The sequence below is a fragment of the Pinus tabuliformis genome, chromosome 1_1 (genome assembly GCF_031772625.1).
Source record: "Pinus tabuliformis cultivar Carrire ecotype Pingquan chromosome 1_1, CPIR1, whole genome shotgun sequence".
Taxonomy (NCBI): domain Eukaryota; kingdom Viridiplantae; phylum Streptophyta; class Pinopsida; order Pinales; family Pinaceae; genus Pinus; species Pinus tabuliformis.
The window spans coordinates 288,570,243-288,591,914 of record NC_142297.1 but is presented as its reverse complement, the minus strand read 5'-3'; the positions used below and the strand labels follow the sequence as shown (position 1 = coordinate 288,591,914).

Below are 21,672 nucleotides of genomic sequence, written 5' to 3'. Positions count from 1 at the left end.
TTGGTGACAAGCCCACCAAACTTGCTCACAAGTGTAAAAATAAGCTTTATAAGGGGCCAAATAATAATATGTACATATCTTAGGGCCCTCCAAAGGCATACTAATATCCATAAGTGCCATATTGAGGAATAAATTCCTCGAAATATGATGGACAAGGTGGTGGCCCCCTGTTCTCCAAGTAGTAGACCTGTGGTGCTCCTAGTGGGTCTGAGGGCACATAAATGACCCCATGGGTCTCCATTTGAATTAGAGATGCCTGTAGATCCTCTACAAGGGTCCAAGTGGTGGAATGAATGTTGTCATGACATCGTACAAGTCTTGGGACACCTGCCAAGAGTGTGGGGCTCTTGTGGGGGCCTGTCAGGCATAATGTACTAAGCATATCACCATCATCCCAAAAGTGGATCACTAGTAATCTCTGAGCATCCATGAAGATCCATAGAGTGTTTTCTGCTGTTGTGGAGGCCCATAACTCTCTATGCAGTGTGCACACCCTACATGTGCGAATGTAGACCTCTGGGGGTTAGGATTCGATATAGGGAAACCAAACCCCAAATGGAAACCACCTGTAATCCTGCATAAGATCCAATGCGTCCCCTAGGCTTCTAGTACAACCAATCATTAAAATAATCGGGTAAAAGAACTTACAAATCATGGATAACAACGTGGGCACTTCATATTGGCATGCCCTTCCGTAGTGGGCTTTAGCATGCGCTAGTGTCTCCAAGCACTAAAGGGGGTTAGCTAAGTAACCTGTGAGGTGATTTAAGCCCTTAAAGGGGATAGTATATTCAAGGTACATCCCTCTAATGGGGTGGCAAGTGACAAATAAGTGGAATGGAATAGGGAATGAGAGGGGCATTCCTGGGCCACATAGTGAGGGCATAGGGGTAGCTAGATAAGGGGAAGCCCACACCTGGGTATGTAATGTATAGGAGGGAGCAATCATCGTACATGAGGTGCCCCGACCTTGATTTTTCCACCCTCCATATACCTTTTCCCTTTTATGAATTTTCTTTAATTAATTGCTCGGGGCTGAAAGGACAAGAGCATGATGTGTAAGATATAGCAGTGATTACCCCCTTTTAGGTAGGGCGGTTCATTGCCCTCTAGGGGTTGGGACAATCATGGGTTCTTGAATGATAGAGGAGGCTCATCTAGGGCCTATGGAACCAGGGTGATGGCCATGGATTGGGGTAGAGCTCATGCAATGGCTTTTTCCCACGTGCTAATTATTTTTGTCTCGATCATCTTTTGCATTTTGTGGTACAATTTACTGTTAAATGTGGCCAATTATGCTTTTCACTTTTTCTTTTAATTGCTTCAACCTTCGGCGCATCATTCTTGGCTTGACCCAAGGTGGGGGCAGGGGGATAGGGAGGCTAGCCCTATGTGGACCCAAGTGGGAGAAAAGATGAATGGGGGTATAGTGAGTGGAAAGGGAGTAATATATGCAGATACAGGAGTGGGACCATGCACACAAAATCAAGGTTTCCCAAGTAGTACCACCCTAGAACCAAATGGTCAATAAAGGAGATCACATAGGACTATGATGCAAGGGTAACAACCAAAAGAGATCAAGGGGACAAGAGCACGAACTAAGCCCACTCTTTCCGCTAAATCCCCCATCAATCCATACCCAGAAGTATCCATGATAAGTAAACCCAATACTCAATTACCAAATGACAAGACATACCTTTAGATTTGGGAGGTCCACCATCAAACATACGATTAGTACAGGTGGGTGAGGGACCACATGGTTGGCTCAAGTGGCAGAGAAATGGCACAACGAGCTAGTAGGAGGCTGCAAGAGTTGCTGGATGTCGGCTGAGGCTTATCATGGAGAAAAAATTCTCTTGGGGATATCACCCACGAAGTGGTGGGTAACATAACCCATTACTTACTCACTTAACACCTTGATCTCCATCTCCTTATATAGCTTTAGCCTTAGCCAATACCTTAGGCAAATCCATTGGTAATGCCATTAGTATTCTTTGACTGGATCAAATAATCGTTGTTGCTCCAATTATTATGGGCCAATTCTATGGTAAAAACCCCTCGTATTCAAATTACCATGGTTTGGATTATGTATGCGACTTTCACTAACAATGCCTACATATGTACGTGACCCTTCTTCATAGGATCTATGTATACTTTCTTAAACTGCACCTTTAACATCAATCTGTCTTTGAACTTCCATTTCTCTGTCCATAACATCTGTAACATCTGTACCACTCTATATTAGTTCTATAATCATCACGATATCACAATGTTGACATCTTTATTAAGTAGGCTTCCATCAAGGACAACACATTAACCACAATGCCAACAATCTCCCCTTTGGACTTGATGGCAACCACTTTGGTGTTTGGTCACTACCTACAAACACAATTGCAACTATGAAGACTTCTCACCAAGCCTCTCCAAGCATTCTTCTTCAAACACCAAGCTTCTCTTCCCCTTTGACATCAAGGGAAAAGGGTTGAACTAGGCTCAATGAAGGTTTCTCTCCCTCTTTGTAGAGAGGATCGTTGTAGGTTTGCTCTGTTGAATATGAAAAATGCATATTGACCATGCTCCCCCTGAGCATATGTTGAACCTTCTAAAGATATTCAATAGAGTACAAGACTTTATGACTTAACCAAATATGACCTTTCCTATGACCAATGACTCTATGCTCCCATGATTACATCAATTACCCAACATATGGGGTTTTACATATTGAACCAAAATTTTACATCAATGACCCCAACATAATGGGATGACGTGACTTGATCCCAATAGCCTATACATGGCTGTATTTTACAATGATTTACAACATGGGTCTTTCCATGACCTTTACATCAAGAGACATACATGACATTAATAACCAAAACAAGGACCTCAAGATCACGATAGTCATTAGCAACCACTATACACCATATAGGGACCTGCAACATGAACATCTGATCACAACAACATAGAAGCAACATGAACATCCTCATCATCAAGAAGCTATGTAAGATAAGGAAATGTATCATCTATCTTTCCAACATTATCAACATGTGACCAAATATGCAATGCCTCCAAGCATCACCAAACAATTGTAGTAGAATCATAAGATAGTGCAATAGAGCTTTGTCATCAACACACTCTCTCCATGGGAAGAGCCACAACACCATAAGTATGCATTAACAACATATATGAAAAATGTACTAGTCATCACAAGTCATTACATAGCACTGATCAGCATCATCATCAATTAACTGTAGCATAAGATTTGTGTAATCAAGCTCTGTTAGCAACTCATCCTCTTGACATCATGTTATCAAGGCTAGCACACTCTCTTCATATGTTTAAATAGTCACAATCCTTAAGCAACAATACTAAACACTATATGCAACATGTACATGTATCAATAACATAAGAGTACTTCCAACATCACAATCCATCATCAACATCAACAACGACCATATCATACACATCCTCCTCATCAAGTGTATCAAGTAAGATTAACACACCATTAACAACTTCACCAAGTGCAACTCAAGCAACATATAGGCATCATCCATAACTTCATCACATACAATCCATGCATCATTGACATAACATAATGACAACAAAATTTGTATCTTCCAGCAATGAGAAAATGAAACAAGTCTGATAGAAGCAGTAGTAACCATGAACTCATCATAAACACCATCATGCGACAAGGAACCGTAATGTACTATTAGAAGCATAACAGATGCTCCCCTGAACTTGTGCCAACTATTCACCATCAAATTTGATCATATCCAACTCATCAATTAGCAAGTGCATCAAAGAACCATTTCATTAGTAGCAATAGCATAAGACTTGCAACTCATAACCTCATCATTCCTAAGCATCATATAGGCGTCACCAACAGTTTGCAACAGGCTAATATCAAAACCAAAATGCCAATAATAATTGATGGAATCATATGAGAAGTTTCTCCTGAATCTGTGCCATTCCTCTTTCATCTCTGAGAGGCATACACAATTGTCTAGATCAAAACTCACGTATATACGCGATTGTCCTTCACGATATCTGCGTACATAAAGTAAATTGTTGATTCTTTATACCCACATCTCCCCCTGAACCTGTATTGTTTGTTTCTCTTCACTATTACTTCATCAGATGCAATGTCAGTAATATACATCATCAAAAGAATATCAAAACAATATCGAGAATCATCATCAAGATACACATGCATAGGTCCCCCTGAGATCATACATCACTGATCTTGTGGACCTGATAATCACCACCTACTTTTCATGAGGTTATGTACCTCACATTTACTTCTGCAGTCACTTTAGAAGTATGCTTCAAGAGCAATGGACTGTAGTAGTGACAATCTTCCCTACGTCTTTGACTGATGTTCCTTCTTCCTCCAAATCTGCTTGCAATTTCTAATCATGTGTTGGAACTTATCCCATCTTCTGCTTCCATTCCAAATACTTGACCTGTAATCAGTGGTCTTATGCCCAAATGAGTTACAAGAAAAACAATATCCATGAAACCATCCTTTATGCCTAGGGTTTGGTCTAGACTTTGATCTAGGGGGTTTTCTCTTAGATGTGTGACTTGATTCGGTTTTCTTTTGACAAACTTCATGCTAGTTGTTGTCGTCACATTGTGTATCTAAAGCCATTTTATTGTATCCAATGTTTGCCTTGATTAGAGGAGATCGTTGTTCATTAATAATCTTCTCTAGAGATGCAGATGCCTTTACCCATTTGTTGATTTTTTGAAAGTCATCCCTTACAGTCACAACTTTGGATTCTATTTTTTTCACAATGTTTTTCCTTTCCTTGAAGTTTTTTGCTAAGTCTTTTGTTGTTCTATTGGTTGCTTCCAATTGCATTCTTAACATGTTTATTTCCTTGACCACACTACTTTATTTTATTTCTAGTTCTTTGTTTGCATTCCTAAGTCTATCATGTTCATTTAATGTTTCCAATAAATCATTTTCTTTACAACTATCTAATTTACTAATTGTTTGATCTTCAAGAGCCATAAGTAATAGATAATTCTAATCTGATTCATCGTCCTCATTATTGAAAGAATATTCATTATCACTTTCTTCTAGAGCATCCATAAAGGCAACATCAGATTCATCTACACAATTGTTCATCGAATGCCATAAGTAGTTGATAACAACTGTTAGAATCTAAATCTGAATTTTCTTGATCATCGGATGTGCTTTGACTATCTTCATTAGAATAAAGGCTTTTCTTGTCAAGAAACTTCTTTTTGGCATTTGCCGACATCCTTTCCACTCTCTTTCTTATCATGATTTTCTTTATATGGACATTTGGATGCATAGTGACCTACTCTCCCACAATCAAAACATTTAAAAAGAAGCTAACCTTTGAATATACCAATTCCCACTTGCAATTTTCTCACGAAATTTGCTTCATCTTCATCTAAAATGTAGCTTGTATCTTTAGGCGTTTCCTTTTCTTTCCCTTTATATGTGGCTTTGAAGGTTGCTTCTCTCATATTTGATTGACCCCCTTTTCTCATTTCAAAAGTTGTTAGGATCCCATGGATTTGTTCAATAGTGAGACTCTTCAAATCCTGCATTTCTTCAATGGCAGAGACTTTGGAGTTAGTGATCTTGTTATGAATATAATTCATAATAAGTAAATAAATAAAATAAATGTAAATATTAAATAATCAAATATTGATTATGTTAAATAGTCATTAAGTTAAGTGAAAAGGGACGCCCAATCACGAAAGGACACCTGCTTAGGTATATATATGCGGGTCCTCATTGTAACAATCATCACTTATACATTTTTATATATAATATTTTTTTATTACAAAATACCTCGTGTATTTTTACATTCAAGTCAACAAGCTATCGATTCTTATGCTTCAGTGGTATTACAGCCATGGCGCACAATATAATCATGCGGGTCTTTGAACGTTGGTCGCCACACAATGTGCCATTACGTTCACATCTTGAATGCGTTGAGCAGTTTAGTGAAATTCAAGAAGCATTTCAACGTTTAGAAAAATCATATGCAGAAGTTAAAGCATGCCAAAAGGAAATCGATAATAAGGAAAATGATCTAGATGATGATTCCAATGAAGCTTATACAGATCAAGACGAGGATTCAGATAAAGATGATCTTGATGTGAATGAGGATGATCTAGAACAAGATAATGATTCTGATGAAACTAATCTTGATATGGATGAGAGTGTTGCAGAAGATTCTCGAGCCAAAAATTCAGAAGGTAAGGTCGAAGATGTTGCGGCTATGGCAAAAGTTGAGAGGGAAGAACAAGACATTGAAGATGATACTCCCATTGAGGACACAGTCTCAAAAAGTGATGGTCTACCCTTGGAGGAAGAGAATGACTTCTTAGATATATTTAGAAGTGAAATTATGAAAGCATTCCATATTCGGTGAGTACCACATTTGGTTGATGCATCTCAAAATTTTCGATTGGTGGAGATATTGTTTCCTCTTCCGAAAAAGATGGAAGTGAGTTGGAACAGAGGAATAAGGGCACTCCTGAGAAATCGTGGAAATAAACAACCACTAGGACTATTCAATGCATCAATGTAATGCTGTGTTAACAACGTCTTGCAATGTCTCACTTACACTCCTCCATTGGCAAATTATTGTTTGCAGAGAAAACATTTATCTACATGCACTAAATCTAATAATAAATCAGAATGCCCCTTGTGTCTGCTGGAACACAGGGTCATGAGGTCGCTAAGCATGGCTAACGTAGAGAGTGAGGCGCCAGAAACAATCACCTCAAATCTGACAATCTTTGCAAATTACTTGAGCTGGAATGAAGAGGGGTTTCCAGATCCCAAGCAAGCTCAGACTTTAGGGAATCACAAACAAAAGGTACCTAAAATGGTTAGTTCTCAGAACAGTCAAAGAAGTGTACAGTCCAAAAATGAAATCTTTTCATTTGAAAGAGGAAAACAACAAGATTTTACTGACCTAACAAAGTTACAAAACTCTAATAAAGATATCATATCTTCAGAAAATGCTGTGAGTTCTAATAGTAAATGCGAATTGGGATTGGCTGTATTTGATAATGAAGGAAAAGGTGTGGATGCAGATAGTACCAATGGAAGAAATGAATCCATAGATGATGATGATGGGTATTCCATGGTCGTCGGAGAAGGAAAACATAGAAACGGTTATTTAGATCAGCTTATAGAGGACGCAAATAAAAAGTGCGATGCAGCTCGATTCCACGTGATCGAAGTACCTGGCAACGATGAGAAGATAAAAGATGACATTCTCAGGTGGTGTAAGGTGTATTCCTCTGCACACAGTGAATGGTGTGTTAGGTTTGAGATTGAACTCATTGGAATTTTGTCCCAAAACACTCGGCATCCCCACCAACATGTGTATGAGGCACTTGGCTTTTCATTTGCTACGCCACTGGTAATTGAAGTAACGTTTTAGCCCCTTGGAAGCGACTTGAAAAGTACAAGCCTGGAAGCGCAAGGGGAGTCACTAAGCGGGGCCTTCGAGAGATTATGGGCAATGCACATAGGCCTAGAATATAAAGTCCCTCCCATTGAAAATAATTTTGTATCTAGTACTGCATGTGATGGTCAAGAAAATTTAGATGAGCAACTTTGTAGAACCAATCTAATGCATTTGTATGGTCTTTGATCTTTGTTGCCTCGAATTGCTTAAGATTTTTTTCTCTAGAGGGGGAAGGGATAGGGATCCAAATGTTTTATTGGCATGTGAGGACAATATATTTGTGAGATTTTTGCTCTTCACTGGAAGTCGTTTTGCCTCATTGTTTAAGCGTTGTATTGTTTGCCACAAAGGGCTCCCATTCATTGTCTCTAGGCTGTGTAGTTGTGCCAACGAATTATGCCTGTTCGGCTTCAAAGTTTTAGGGCTAGGAGCTCAGGGACTGCAGGAGTTGGTCCGAATGGCACTGTAATTGATCGATTTAGAAATTTCCCTCGCTTTGGCTATGACAAATGGCTATCGTGATGTGTTTGAACCATTCCCTCCTTTTCTCTTGCAACAAAGGGAGATCTGTCAGCGTTAAGAGGTCTTAAATGATAAGGACATTGAAAACCCTAATGATAACCCTACAAGCATGATCAACCCTACGAACACAAATAAGAATATGGGTGCTTTGAGCAGTATTATAAAATCGTTTCCTTCAGTTTCAGAGATGAGATTGTGTGTTGATGAAGCTGCGTTGAAATCAAAGCTGGCGAAATCATGGTTGTCCACTGCTGAGGCTCAATCGATGCAGAAATTGGGAGACAAATATTTTGGGAAGGAAGCGTGGCAGTTTCCTTATAACGTTCTTAGATTCATCTTGTGCACCAACAGACTATCGTTGGTATTTTTATCTGACGACCATGACAAACTTGTTAAACTTGATAGTTCGCGTTCAGGGCTTTATCAATTCGCGGTGGTGCAGGATTCTCCTGAGAGGGAGCTTGCTTATAACTCTATAAACAAGAAGCATGAAGTTTCCATATTTGGATTTCATAGAAGTGTCAAAGAAAGTTGGTATTTGATTCTAAGAAGCGGGTTGTGATGCTTAACTGACACCAAGTTAATGTCAAGTGGAAATACTAAGGGAGAGGGTATTTATTTGGCGGACACCTTAGAACTTGCTACAACGCATGCACGCTACACAGTGAATGTTTGTGCAGGCGCGTGCTCCCTTGTTTGGATAACTGTCACGAATCCGTTAAATGGTCGATGAAGCATCGTGACTGTTGTCGATTTGGTAATACGTAGTAAGGCGATAATACGTAGTAAGGTAATATACATATGAAGTTATATGATAATAAATATATATTATAACTTTATAATAATATTATTATTATTATTATTATTATTATTATCTAAAAAAATTATATAATAATTTTTTTTATTAATATTTTAAAAAAAATCAAATTTATATATTAAAAAGAAAATTATATCTAAAAAATAAAATTTCAAAACAATGATACCAACGAATTATACAGAAGGAGGTACCAACGACCAATTATAAAAAATGACGTGAGCCAGATGAAGACAATTATTCGAGGTTAAGGTGAAGGAAACTGTCAACAATACAACTTTGAGGACAAAGCTTCTGAAGGAAGGGGCTATGTTATGAATATAATTCATAACAAGTAAATAAATAAAATAAATGTAAATATTAAATAATCAAATAATGATTATGTTAAATAGTCATTAAGTTAAGTGAAAAGGCATGTCAATTAGAAAAGGACACCTGCTTAGGTATATATATGCGGGTCCTCATTGTAACAATTATCACTTACACATTTTTATATATAATAAATTATTATTACAGAATACATCTTGTGTATTTTTACATTCAAGTCTACAAGCTATTAGTTCTTATGCTTCAGATTTCAAAATATTTTCAACAACAATAGCATCTTTTATTTCATCACCAAGATTTTTCATTGAGTTAACAATTTCGTCTACTCTAAGGAAAAAGCTTGCAATACTTTCATCATTGTGCATTTTAAGGGTCTCATACTGAATTCTATATGTTTGAAGTTTAGCACTTTTTACCTTAGTGTCACCTTCATAGCTTTGGACAATCTTGTCCCATATAGCCTTTACAGTATTCAGTTGCATGACTTTCACAATTCAGATTCAACCAAGCTTCTCAAGATAGCAATGACTGCCCTTAGATTGGTCTCATAACATTTTTTCCCTGCATCATCTGTGGGGATGGAGGTTGGGTATTGATATCCACCTTCAACAACTGCCCATACATCTCCTCCAAGTGCCTGCAAAAATGCTCTCATTCTGACTTTCCAAAATACAAAGTTAGTTCCATTAAACAAGAGTGGCTTAATCGAAAATGCTCCTTCTTGACTACTCATCTAGATGGATCTCCCCTTAAGAGATCAAGCTTCTTCCAAGGGACCTGCTCTGATACCAATTGTTGGGAAAAATGCTAAGATGGGGGGGGCGATGAATCAGTATTTTAAACTCACTTTAACTTTTCATTTTCTTATTTTGAGTTATGTACGCTATTGTTCTTTATGCAACTAGCGTATGTACACGACTTCAGTGAAAGCAAACATTAACAACGTATATCCAGTTAACCAATTCTTCATAACTTTCATCAGATCTTTATCTTTAACCAATGCATTATTAATTTCATCAGACACATAGTATGCAGTAAAGAGTAGAATAAACCATCACACATAAGCAACACAACAACACATGAGAACACCAGGGTTTTTAGGTGGAAACGTAATGTGGGAGAAAACCACCGTTGTTGTCGTCTCTATTTTCTTTTTTATTATATAAAGAAAATCTTCTTACAATCTTGTACTGGCACGAACTCTTACTAACATGCTAGCACCCACCTGTAGAAGGATGCAACCTTCTCTCGTTCTCTAGCACACATTGGAAGGGAGCTACAAGCCCCTTAACTCGTTTATCAGCTCCTACCGGAAGGGAGCACCTACCCCTAAACAAATTTACCAGCTACCACTAGAAGGAAGCTCTAACTCCCTTACTGAAGGCTCCAACCCTCAACATCTTTGTGAACCACGTTTCATAATATTTCATAATGGATCCACTTGACTCAAAATATCAAAACCTGTAGGCCACCTTTCATCATATTTTCAAATTGAAGCCACACCCATCATTAAGCTCAATACCAAATTGAATAATGAAACTGAAATACAATAACTGAACCAACTGAATCATTGTAACAACATCAAACCAATCATTGAATCTCAATCATTGCAACTAGATCAAATCAATCCATAACAAATATATACTATCAGATCATACCAATGTGCAACCATTCATTAATATACCAAACCATACGTTGTTCATCATCACAGAAACACAATGTTGTTCTTGCAAATCTTGATTAGACACACATTAGAATGTATACGCTACTGCTATGAAGCATTCTCGCATATGTATGCGTTTCTTCTGTACCAAACTCGCGTACAAATATCAGTTTACTTAGCACTGAATCTGAATTACTGTAACACTGAATCATGTACTGAATTAATCATTGATCACTGTAGCATCATTATCAATCAATGTTCCATTTCACAATCAATTCAACCCTATCAACACTGTCAAACACAAATCATCATGATAGAGACATCATTGATAGACAACAACAAAAAATCAAGACATCATCAACTGTAAACATCAAGCATTAGTTCAAACCCTAGTTTGTATATGCTACTTCCACAAAGCATATCCATGTATGTATGCGCTTACCATACAGAACACCCGCGTACAGATCTTCACATACTGAAAAACATTTCACAGAATATATACGTGACCATGCAGAGACAAATCTGCGTATGTACACGACTATTTCCAGACACACCTGTGTACATATTTGAAAACTTTTTCTTGCAAACACAATGTCACATTGCGCAACCTTTACTATCAATACTGCAAACTTCTGAATAATGTTGATTTGGGGTAGCATCAGATGTGCTCTAAGCCTCAAATTTTGTAGGGAGGCTTGGCCACATGCATTCCAAATAACCTAGAAACTGTTTTGGGAAATTCCACCCAGAGACAATTATATTAAAATAATTAATATTTCTAATGGAGTAACTAAATCTAAACTTAGGAAAATTAAAATATTAATGGTTATTAATCTAATTGTGGGTGAATCTTCTAGATAAAGACGAAGATCAAGTCAAAATGATTTGAGCCTTTGATTCGGAGTTAATTTAGGCCATTGGTTGTCCAACATGAAGATATAAGAAGGGGCTTGAGGGTCACGGAGAGATCAAGAGATTGAATTTCTGAAGTGAGAAGTTCTTAGGAGGAAATTCTAATCGAAGAGATCTTTTGCAATAGAGGAGCAAGAACAATGATCCAGAGGAATATTTCTAGATACAGAGAGGCAGTAGCAAGAGGCTGAGTTATTCCCAGTGCAAGAACTCGCTAGTGCAGGGACGCGCGAGTGCAGAAACTCGCGAGTGCAGGAACGCGAGTGCAGGCAACACGAGTGTCGGGGTTGCTTAGGGAATATCTCTACCAAATTTTCTTGTTGTTTGGATTGCCAGTTGGGCATCCATAGATGTACTCAGATTTCACTGTTGCATAATAAAATAAAACCCTCACTGATGCACTGATTTTCCCAAGTTGGGTTTTTCCGGGGACATTTGTCCAAAAATAACGGTGTCCTATGCATTTGTATTTCCTTGCTCGGTTTCTATGTTTCAGAATCATATTTAATGTGGTGTAGGTTGCTTCAGTAATTTACTTCAATGTTTCAAGAAGAAATCTGAAATAAGTTTGTAATGTAATTTACGATCTAGGTGAAGTAAATTCAGTTGGTTGCAGTAGGATTCTTGAGATTGTTAGATTTAGGAATTTTCACATGGTATCAGAGTTGTTGATGTGAAACAGGAAGAGCATATCTAGCACTGAAGCAAGGGTCAACTTGCTGCAGCAAGCAGCTGTTTGAATCCCCTGAGGGATTGCGTAGTTCTAGCCAGGAGGGCTATATTTTTGTGGGTGTCTCTCTCTGAGTGAGTTAACAGAGAGGTAAGACTGCCAGATCAAGAATTTGCCAAGGCAGAGGGAACCACATAGAGCATCAACGCAGAGCTAGAGAGACGCAGTTTTCTGTAAGTTGAGTGCTGGGCAGAAATGTCGTCGGAAGAAGGAAGCAAATCGCATAGTGAGGGAATACTTCCTCAATGATTTCTTACTGAGGAAATTAGTATTTCTCATTTGTTGAGCAGCAGAGGAGCAACAGGCTTACCAACTCCATTAGGGAGTGCGTAAGCCAGCCTAGAAGCTACGCAGTAAGGAGAAAGAGGGAGTTGTTCGACAGTTTTCGGAGGATATGGAAACCAGTGGCTTGAGGGATCAGGATAGGTTGGATGGAGCTTCCAACTATGTCATCTGGAAGGCTAGAATGTCCTTCCTTCTAGATGAGCATGCCCTCAAGACGTATGTTGATAGTGTGGTAGCTATCCTTGCGGATGCAGATCCGCTGAAGAAGTACAGAGTTGAAATGGCAAAGGCCAAGAGGATGATCCTGGATGGAGTCAAGGATCACGTGGTGTGCCACGTTGCTAGTAGAGCAATTGCTAAGGAGATGTGGGATGCTTTGGCCACATTGTGTTAGGGATCTTCTGAGCAACGAAAGATGTACTTGGCACAAAAGTTGAGATTTGCGCAGATGCAAAAGGGAGAACGTGTGGATCCATTCCTCGCAACGCTGAAGGAGATTGTGATGAGTTATTGGCTGCGGGGCATACACCTTAGGATTCAGAGTTAGTGAGATTGGCCCTAAATTTTGTCTCGAATGAGTGGCAAGTCTTTGTCCAGAGTATCCTAGGCAGAGCAAGAATGCCTAATTGGGATGAGATGTGGGCAACTCTAAAACAAGAAGAGCTGAGGAGAGACTTGGTCAAGGTCAAACTTGACGGAAGCAGCAACAGCAGTGGTCGAAGCCCAAAGTAGAAGAGGAGGATAATGCAACCCTTGCATCGAAGGGGCAGTAGGGGCAACAAAGACGAAAGAAGGATGTCTCCAAGGTGAAGTGTTTTAGATGTGGCGAGATGGGCCACTATGCATCCGAGTGTCCCTTGAAGAAAAAGTACAAGGTTGAGAAGCACGATCCTAAGGTTGCAGCCGCAAAGATTGAACAAGAGGAGGAGTTCGCCATGACAACCAAGATACCTCTAGGAGGGAGGTGGGCTGATATAGAACTATAGTTCGATAGAGCTACAGATGGGAAGGATCCTTGAGGAGCCCACCTCTTGGATCATTACCTTGCTACAAGAGCCCATGATCAGTGGTAGTGGGATGGAGAATTTTTCAGTTGGTGCCATGGAGTGTTGGAGCGACAGATGCAGTAGTTAGCAGCGCCAAAACTTGTGCAGCGCAAAGCGGAGAGGCAACAATGCAAAGCTTCAACAATGCAATGGCTTCAGAAGACAACATGGGACTAGCAGTAGTCAGGCTTTCAACACCGAGGTGTATCCACGAGATACTTATATAGTTTTGGGTGTTTTTAGTTACTTCTCTCAGCGACTGAGTTGTAGTACGGATGCAATGTTACTGGTGGCAGTGCTAGTAGCATAGCATATGTAACATTTGAGAGGGAGTTGTAGTACATATGTAGTATTGGCAGTCGCAAGTGTCAAAGGCAGCAGTATAGTAGCAGCAGCAACGTAGTAGTTGGTGGACAACATGTTAGACATCGGTAACGTAGAGGATGATACTTCAGAGTCAGAGCAGTATGCAATAGCAGTATATTGCTAAAGCACATTCCTCGCTGAGAGGGAGTGTTGATTGGGGTAGCATCGAATGTGCTTTAAGCCTCAAATTTTGCAAGAAGACTTGGGCACATGCATTCCAAAGAACCCAAAAACCGTTTTGGAAAATTCCACCCAGAGACGATTATATTAAAATAATTAATATTTTTAATGGAGTTCTTAAGTCTAAACTTAGAAAAATTAAAATAGTAATGGGTATTGATTTAATTGTGGGTGAATCTTCTAGACGAAGACGAAGATAAAGTAAAAATGATATGAGCCTTTGATTAGGAGTTAATCTAGGTCGTTGGTTGTCCAACAAGAAGATATAAGAAGGGGCTTGAGGGTCATCTGGAAAATACACAGAGATATCAAGAGATCGAATTTCTGAAGTGAGAAGTTCTTGGGAGGAAATTTTCATCGAAGAGATCTTTTGCAGTAGAGGGGCAGGGATAGTGATCCGGAGGAAGATTTCCAGATCCAGAGAGGCTATAGCAAGAGGTTGAGTTATTCCCACTGCAGGAATGCACGAGTGCAGGAATGTGAGTGCAGGAACGCGCAAGTGCAAGAACGCGAGTGCAGGCAACACGAGTGCCGGGGTTGCTTAGGGAATATCTCTGCCATATTTTCTTGTTGTTTGGATTACCAGTTGGGCATCCATAAATGTACTCAGATTTCACTGTTGCATAATAAAATAAAACCCTCATTGATACACTGGTTTTCCCAAGTTGGGTTTTGCCGGGGACATTTGTTCAAAAATAACAATGTCCTATGTGTTTGTATTTCCTTCCTCAATTTCTATGTTTTAGAATCATATGTACTTTGGTGTAGGCTCCTTCAGTGATTTACTTCAATGTTTCAAGAAGAAATCTGAAATAAGTTTGTAATGTAATTTACGATCTAGGTGAAGTAGATTCAGTTGGTTGCAGTAGGATTCTTGAGATTGTTAGATCTAGGAATTTTCACAAATAATACATTTAGATTACAATATTACTATCATCATAGTTACATCATTGTTATTTGCAATGAGTAAATTAATCAAGAATATGTCTCAACATATCTTCAGATTTGAGTGTTCTCTATGCTTTTTGGTGCACACCTGTTCCAAATCAGATCAAACATGTATAACCCATTACTTGCACACTTAACACCTTGATCTCCATCTCCTTATATAGCTTTAGCGTTAGCCAATACCTTATGCAAATCGCTTGTTAATGTTGTTGGTATTCTTTGACGGGATCAAATAATTGTTGTCGCTCTGATTACTATGGGCCAATAGCATGGCAAAGACCACTGGTATTCAAATTACCATGGTTCAAATTATGTATGCGACTTTCACTAACAATACTTGCGTATGTACGTGACCCTTCTTCATTGGATCTGTGTATACTTTTTTAAATGGCACCTTTAACATCCATCTATCTTTGAACTACCATTTCTCAGTCCATAACATCTATAGCATCTGTACCACTATGCATAGTTTTATAATCATCACGATATCACAATGTTGACATCTTTAGTAAGTAGGTTGCCATCAAGGACAACACATTAGCCACAGGTCAAGCCTAGAGGATCACAAAGAACTTGACAAACAACAAAAAAAACCAATTGTTGGACATTGGATAAACTAGAGCACCCTGTGTGTTTCGTGACATGTGCTTAACCACCTCTCGTGGATCCATTAACTGTGGTGATGTGTTCGTTCACTAACACTTGTGGGTTTTGGTGTAACGACAATCGTGATTCCAACAAGTGGTATCAAAGCCAATGGTCTTGAGTTCGAATCGCACTCGGCTCGCTCTGGGGCGGAGATTGTTGGACACTGGATAAACCAGTGCTCCTCATGTGTTTAGCGACATGTGTTTAACCACCTCTCGTGGATTCATTAACTTTGGCAATGCATCTGTTTAATAACACCTGTGGGTTTTGGTGTAACAACAATTGTGATTCCAACACATTCAAGAATTCAATGATCTTCGATGGTTGGAAGAGTATACAATAGTTGGTAAAGGAAATGCCCAAATTTTCATTGGAGATCCAAGGGATTATGTTGATGTTCCTCAATGTCTACTATGTACAAAGCATCGAGCTTAATTTGCTTTCAATTAGTCAAGTTATGAGGCTTTGCCCCCATCTAGATGACAACTTTTGCAATCACAAATGCTACATAGTTGACAATGAGAACAAGATGATTGATGCTTTTTGTGTGAAGGACCATGGTTTGTTCAAGCTAGTGGCATAGGATGGATCAAAGGGCATGCACTAGCCACTAAGAGTGCATCTAACATTAGTACCATATGGCATCAAAGGTATGGGCACCTCAACTTGACCTATCTCTCTCAGTTGACAGAAAAGAAACTAGGGTTTGATAAAAAGCAATCACAAATGTTGGCAAACATAATTGTCTCATATTCCTCTTTCTTCCCATAGTTAATATGATTTTAGTTTGTAGTGTCACTTTTAGCTATATATAGATTGAATGAGTATCATTTAGTCTACATTAGATCTATTATTATTGTTTTTTTCCGAGGAAATAGAGTTCGTAATTTCTATTAAGAAGATAACAGAGATTACATGTTGTAGATGCCGAAGCATATGCAGAAATGTGGTGTAACCCACTTACAATAACCAATACTTCTGGGAAGTATGCAGATACAGCCCTCAGCAGGGCCTCCAGAAGAATAAGCAGATAGGCCCTTAGACAGGGCAGCCATAAAGAGAGTATGTAAACCCCAACAGGAGAGATACCCTACTCATACAAGCTAAAACAAGCTAATAAAACAGTAAATAAACGAAAGCTCCTGTGTAAGCAGAAGTAGTTCAATAAACAGCCCATAGACAGTGGGGAGAGGCACGAAATTGGAGGTCACCTCCTCCATCCCCTCAACTCTCCACCAAAATCCGCAGAAGCCAGTGAAAGAGAGCCACCCATACCCAGAGAAGCCAGAAAATATTCAAACCAGCAACAGCCATAGACGAGCGGCACGAATCGATGCAGAGACAGACTCTACATCTCAGATCCCTCAACACTCTCCATAGCTGTTGTGGTGACAAGCAGAGGACCAAAAATGTACCCAGCCATCAGCACAGGAGCCCAATAGGACCCGGAACGAGCTGAGGCGAGTCGGTTCCGGGGGCAGAGGCGACTAGGGCAGCCACCTCGCCCCCATGAAGAAGCTCAGAAGCCCAAAAAACCCTTGGCCCCTCCTGCGGCGCAGAACAAGACGCAGATCCAAAAACCCTTGTTGAACCGCAAGACAGAAGGTCTGACGGTGAGTAGAGAGCCTCCGATGCACCCGAGGACGCCGCCGCCGCACAGCCCAAGGCCCGAGTCGCGCAGAGGAAGAAAACCGCGCGAGCGTAGGAGGGGAGCCGAAGTCCAGAACACGCCGCCGACAAAACTAGTCACAGAGCTTCCAGATGCACGAGTTCCTCCGCAGAAAGGCACCAGAAGCGAGCCTCCGCACAGAAATCAGGCGAAGGTGAGAGGAAGGTCGGCCAGAACCCCCCCGCTGGTAGCTCCGCCGCCACGGGCTCAGGCGGCAGCCAGAGCCGAGCAAACCCTAGGTTCGCCGCCCTAGATCACGAACTCCATTCGCCCACATATTTCCATGTTATCTTAAACTTGTGGTCATTATTATTGTTGTTTATTTTGTATAATCTTTTATATTAGGCCAACATATGTTGACATCAATGTTATAGACATGGGATACCAATACAATCTCAACATATGCTGACATCAACGTTATAAACTTTGGATGAACATTACAATCTCTTCAATATAGAGTTGTAAAATGCATCTTGTTTCTCTCAATGCAATATAGATCAATAGATAGATCCAAACCATTAGACACCTAATTTGTTAGGGTTATGGTCAGGAATACAAATTGTCATTGGGAATCCAAGAGACCTTGGGATATGAATCCAACAATCGTAAACATCTATTTATATGTATATCATTTTAATAATAATGGAATTCACACTTGTCTTCATTCATGGTGCGTAGTCTTACAGTGGTATCAAAGTCAAGTAGAAATTCCCTTCCCACTCAAACCTATCCAATCAATCATTCTGGGCATTTATCTACCATCTTGTCGAACTGTGTTTACTCTGCTTAGCAGAGATTCTCAGCGCTTTTTGCGTCTTGTCTTTGCATCTACATTATTCTCTACCTTCTACATGTTGATTTTCCTAGAATGAGAGCCAAGCCTCATGTCCACCACACAGTTTATTTCACACCAAATTGATGGCCTAGATCAATGTTGCATGGTGTGAGGAAGTTGCAGCGACTTCTTCCATCTATGTTAAAGAATTTTTTTTAGTGGTGTGAAAAATTTGAGTGGCTACGAATGGGCATTCTAGAAGGTTCTCAGTTATGGCATTCCTAAGATGGAGGAGGCCCATCAAAGTGAAAGAACTTTGTCACACGTTCAAATGAACAACCTCTCCATAGTACTCAATCCTCAATTTAGCAAACCTGATTATGAATTGAGACAAGATAGGGAGACTTCCTCTCTTACTGGCCCTCGCAAGCACGAGATTTGTCTCAAGTTGTAAGGTCCCACCTTACCAACCATCAATAATATAGAGAAATAGAGGTCACATTAATCACTAATACTCAATTTCTTTTTTGTAACATTACTGACTTAGTTATCATGTAATCATGTTCCTTCATCTATTTCAATATAAGAATATCACATAAGAAGTTGGGGATAACTTTCCCTTAAAAGCAATTCCAAAACACATTTCTCCTCAAGTTTAAAAGAAGCATGTGCTCTTTTCATACTTATATGTGAGCTCTAAGTAAGACTGGAAATAAATTCCACCATAATGCCATGTGCGAGCATTAAGCTAGATCAACCTATTTGATCTCCTAGATTATGCTAAATAATTTCTACTTATTGACTCTTGACATCATAACCACAAAAGTATGCCACAAAAACCTAAAATATTATGCTTCTATCACAAAAATTACATATAAGGGTATGAGTATTAACCTACTTGTAACAAGATAACTAAAGGAGGAATATGCCTCTCTTCATTAGAAAATCTAATAAATATGATATGTTTATTGATTCATCAATTAAAAATTCCCAATAACATTGCTTCAATCATGAGACTCGTATAATGAATGTTGTAGCAAGAGAAACCACTGTTACAAATTCAAAAGCATATTATTCTTCAAAAAGTGCCAAATAAAACAGTGGACTTGCCAAAATTAGGCACACTAGTTGTTTGCTACAACCATTAAAACATAAGATTGCACCCATGAATACATGCAACTCAGATGAAACTTATTATGCTCACTTGCACAAAATCCTACAGAATTAGTCATTGTAAAATTGTTTCCAACAACAACTTTTTAAAAATGAAAGCTTTAGATAATAAAAATAACAACTATCCTATTTTCTATTCACACTTCAGCAACTTATTAAATTCATTTTCACATTCATACAAAAACTTGCAGACATAGGAAGCTACATCCATTAAATAATCTATTCATAAATTTTCTAGTACATAAAAGTTACAGTAAGTAATACATTTACTCTAACAATTTATATGCACAAAAGCTACATCCATTGAGACCTTTTGACAAACACTTTGCAAGCATGCAATCTACAAGCTATAACTATTGAGGCCTTTTGACAAACACTTTGCAAGCATGCAATCTACAAGCTATAACTATTGAGGCCTTTTGACAAACACTTTGCAAGCATGCAATCTACAATTATTTATGTTTTTTGACAAACACTTTGCAAGCATGCAATCTACAATTATTTATGTTTTTTGACAAACACTTTGCAAGCATGCAATCTACAACCATTGAAGCATTTTGTCAAAAATTTGGAAGCCACAATCTCTTAAAGCAATTTGACATGAATCTAAGCTTCTTCCTCAACCTATGTAGCTCATAAATTTTATAAATTAATTCTTGAAATGAACAAGTATTAAAACAGGGACTAAATCATCTTTTTCTTTCACCCAAAACTTGATAACAAGGGCACACAGTTGGCAGCAACAATATGCAAAATCACCTAGATTTACCATCTGGGTTCTGAAAAGTGTTTTTTTGGAATCAAGTCAGGGGTTACAGGTCCACACGTTATGGATACCCCCTGATGTTAAGCTGAATCGCAACAAAAATGCTCAGGGATGTGATTTCTTAAGACGTTAAAAATTCCCACTACGTCATTTATCACTTTTGTCAAACACTTAGTGTGCAAAATTCAACTACAGTTGTACATGGAGAAAGAAAACCCAAATTTATGCTAATATGATATTTTCATCAGCTCATGACAACCTGCTATGGACAAAAATTCATTATAAACTGAACTTAAAAACTTTAACAATACATTCCTATTTTAACCTTCCTACATGTACATTCTCAATTACAGTTTCCATTCATTATTGGTTAGCTCAGAATTAACTCTTTGAAAATCTCATCAACATTCACAAATAGCAAGTTCCAATAAATTGAATGTTTTGCAACACTTTAAACTAATAATAACTGAAATTTCAAGAATGCTTATGAACATACCTGGTTGTGTATTTATACAACTTCAAAAAGTTGGGAATATGCTCTAGCTCCAATGAGAGAATGCATATTCTTACCAACTCATTGTGAACCATCCGGTTTTCCACCCAACCATATCCAAGGAAAACTTCTCCCCCTTGGAACCCCTGAGTTGTAAGGGCTCCCAAGCAGTACCAAAATATAGCAGTAGAGATCTACAAGGCAAACTAAGGAAGATAAGTTTCACTTCCTCTCAATACCACTCATGGACAACTCCACTAGGTAGAACTTAGTAATTTAATTTAGGAATTTCATATTCATTTCAACAACATTTAGCTACTCTCCAAGACTCTCCCTCTCACAATCCTCTTCGAGTCTCTCCAACTCTTGGTATTACAATGCAACTCCCCCCCTCTTTAAGTAAGAATACATGAGACACATAGATTGGAGGAGCAACAAATTCTTGTCATAAAGGAGTAATATGCATGCCTTGTATTCCATTTAGAAGAGTGTAACTCATGCCATTAAGGAGAGGTATGCATGCCTTAGTTAAGGAGAGTGTAACTTATGCATTAAAGAGAGCGTAAGAGGAATCTTTTATGACATGTCTTTAATGAGTGTAAGAGGAATCTTTTATGACATGTCTTTAATGAGTGTAAGAGGAATATGCCATTCTTTGATGAGTGCATAAAAGAGAGTGTAATGTATTATTAAAAGAGAGAGATTTACATAGAGCCATGAGAGTCATCAAGGAGAGAGGTGTGAAGTGATTGAGGAGATGAAGGTGACTTGTAATTCTCTTTTAATAATAATATCATAGTCTCATAAAAGATAATAATAATATTAACAATATTGAAGATTAAGTCGGGATTGAACTATTATGATTAATTAATGATAAGTTAAGTGA

General features: G+C 38.7%; 1 protein-coding gene across 1 annotated transcript in view; it reads left to right on the top strand.

Moving 5' to 3' along the window:
• The window catches only part of FUT13 (fucosyltransferase 13), a 50,790-nt gene that overhangs the window by 8,862 nt on the left and 20,256 nt on the right, over nt 1–21,672 (top strand). The window lies entirely within an intron of this gene.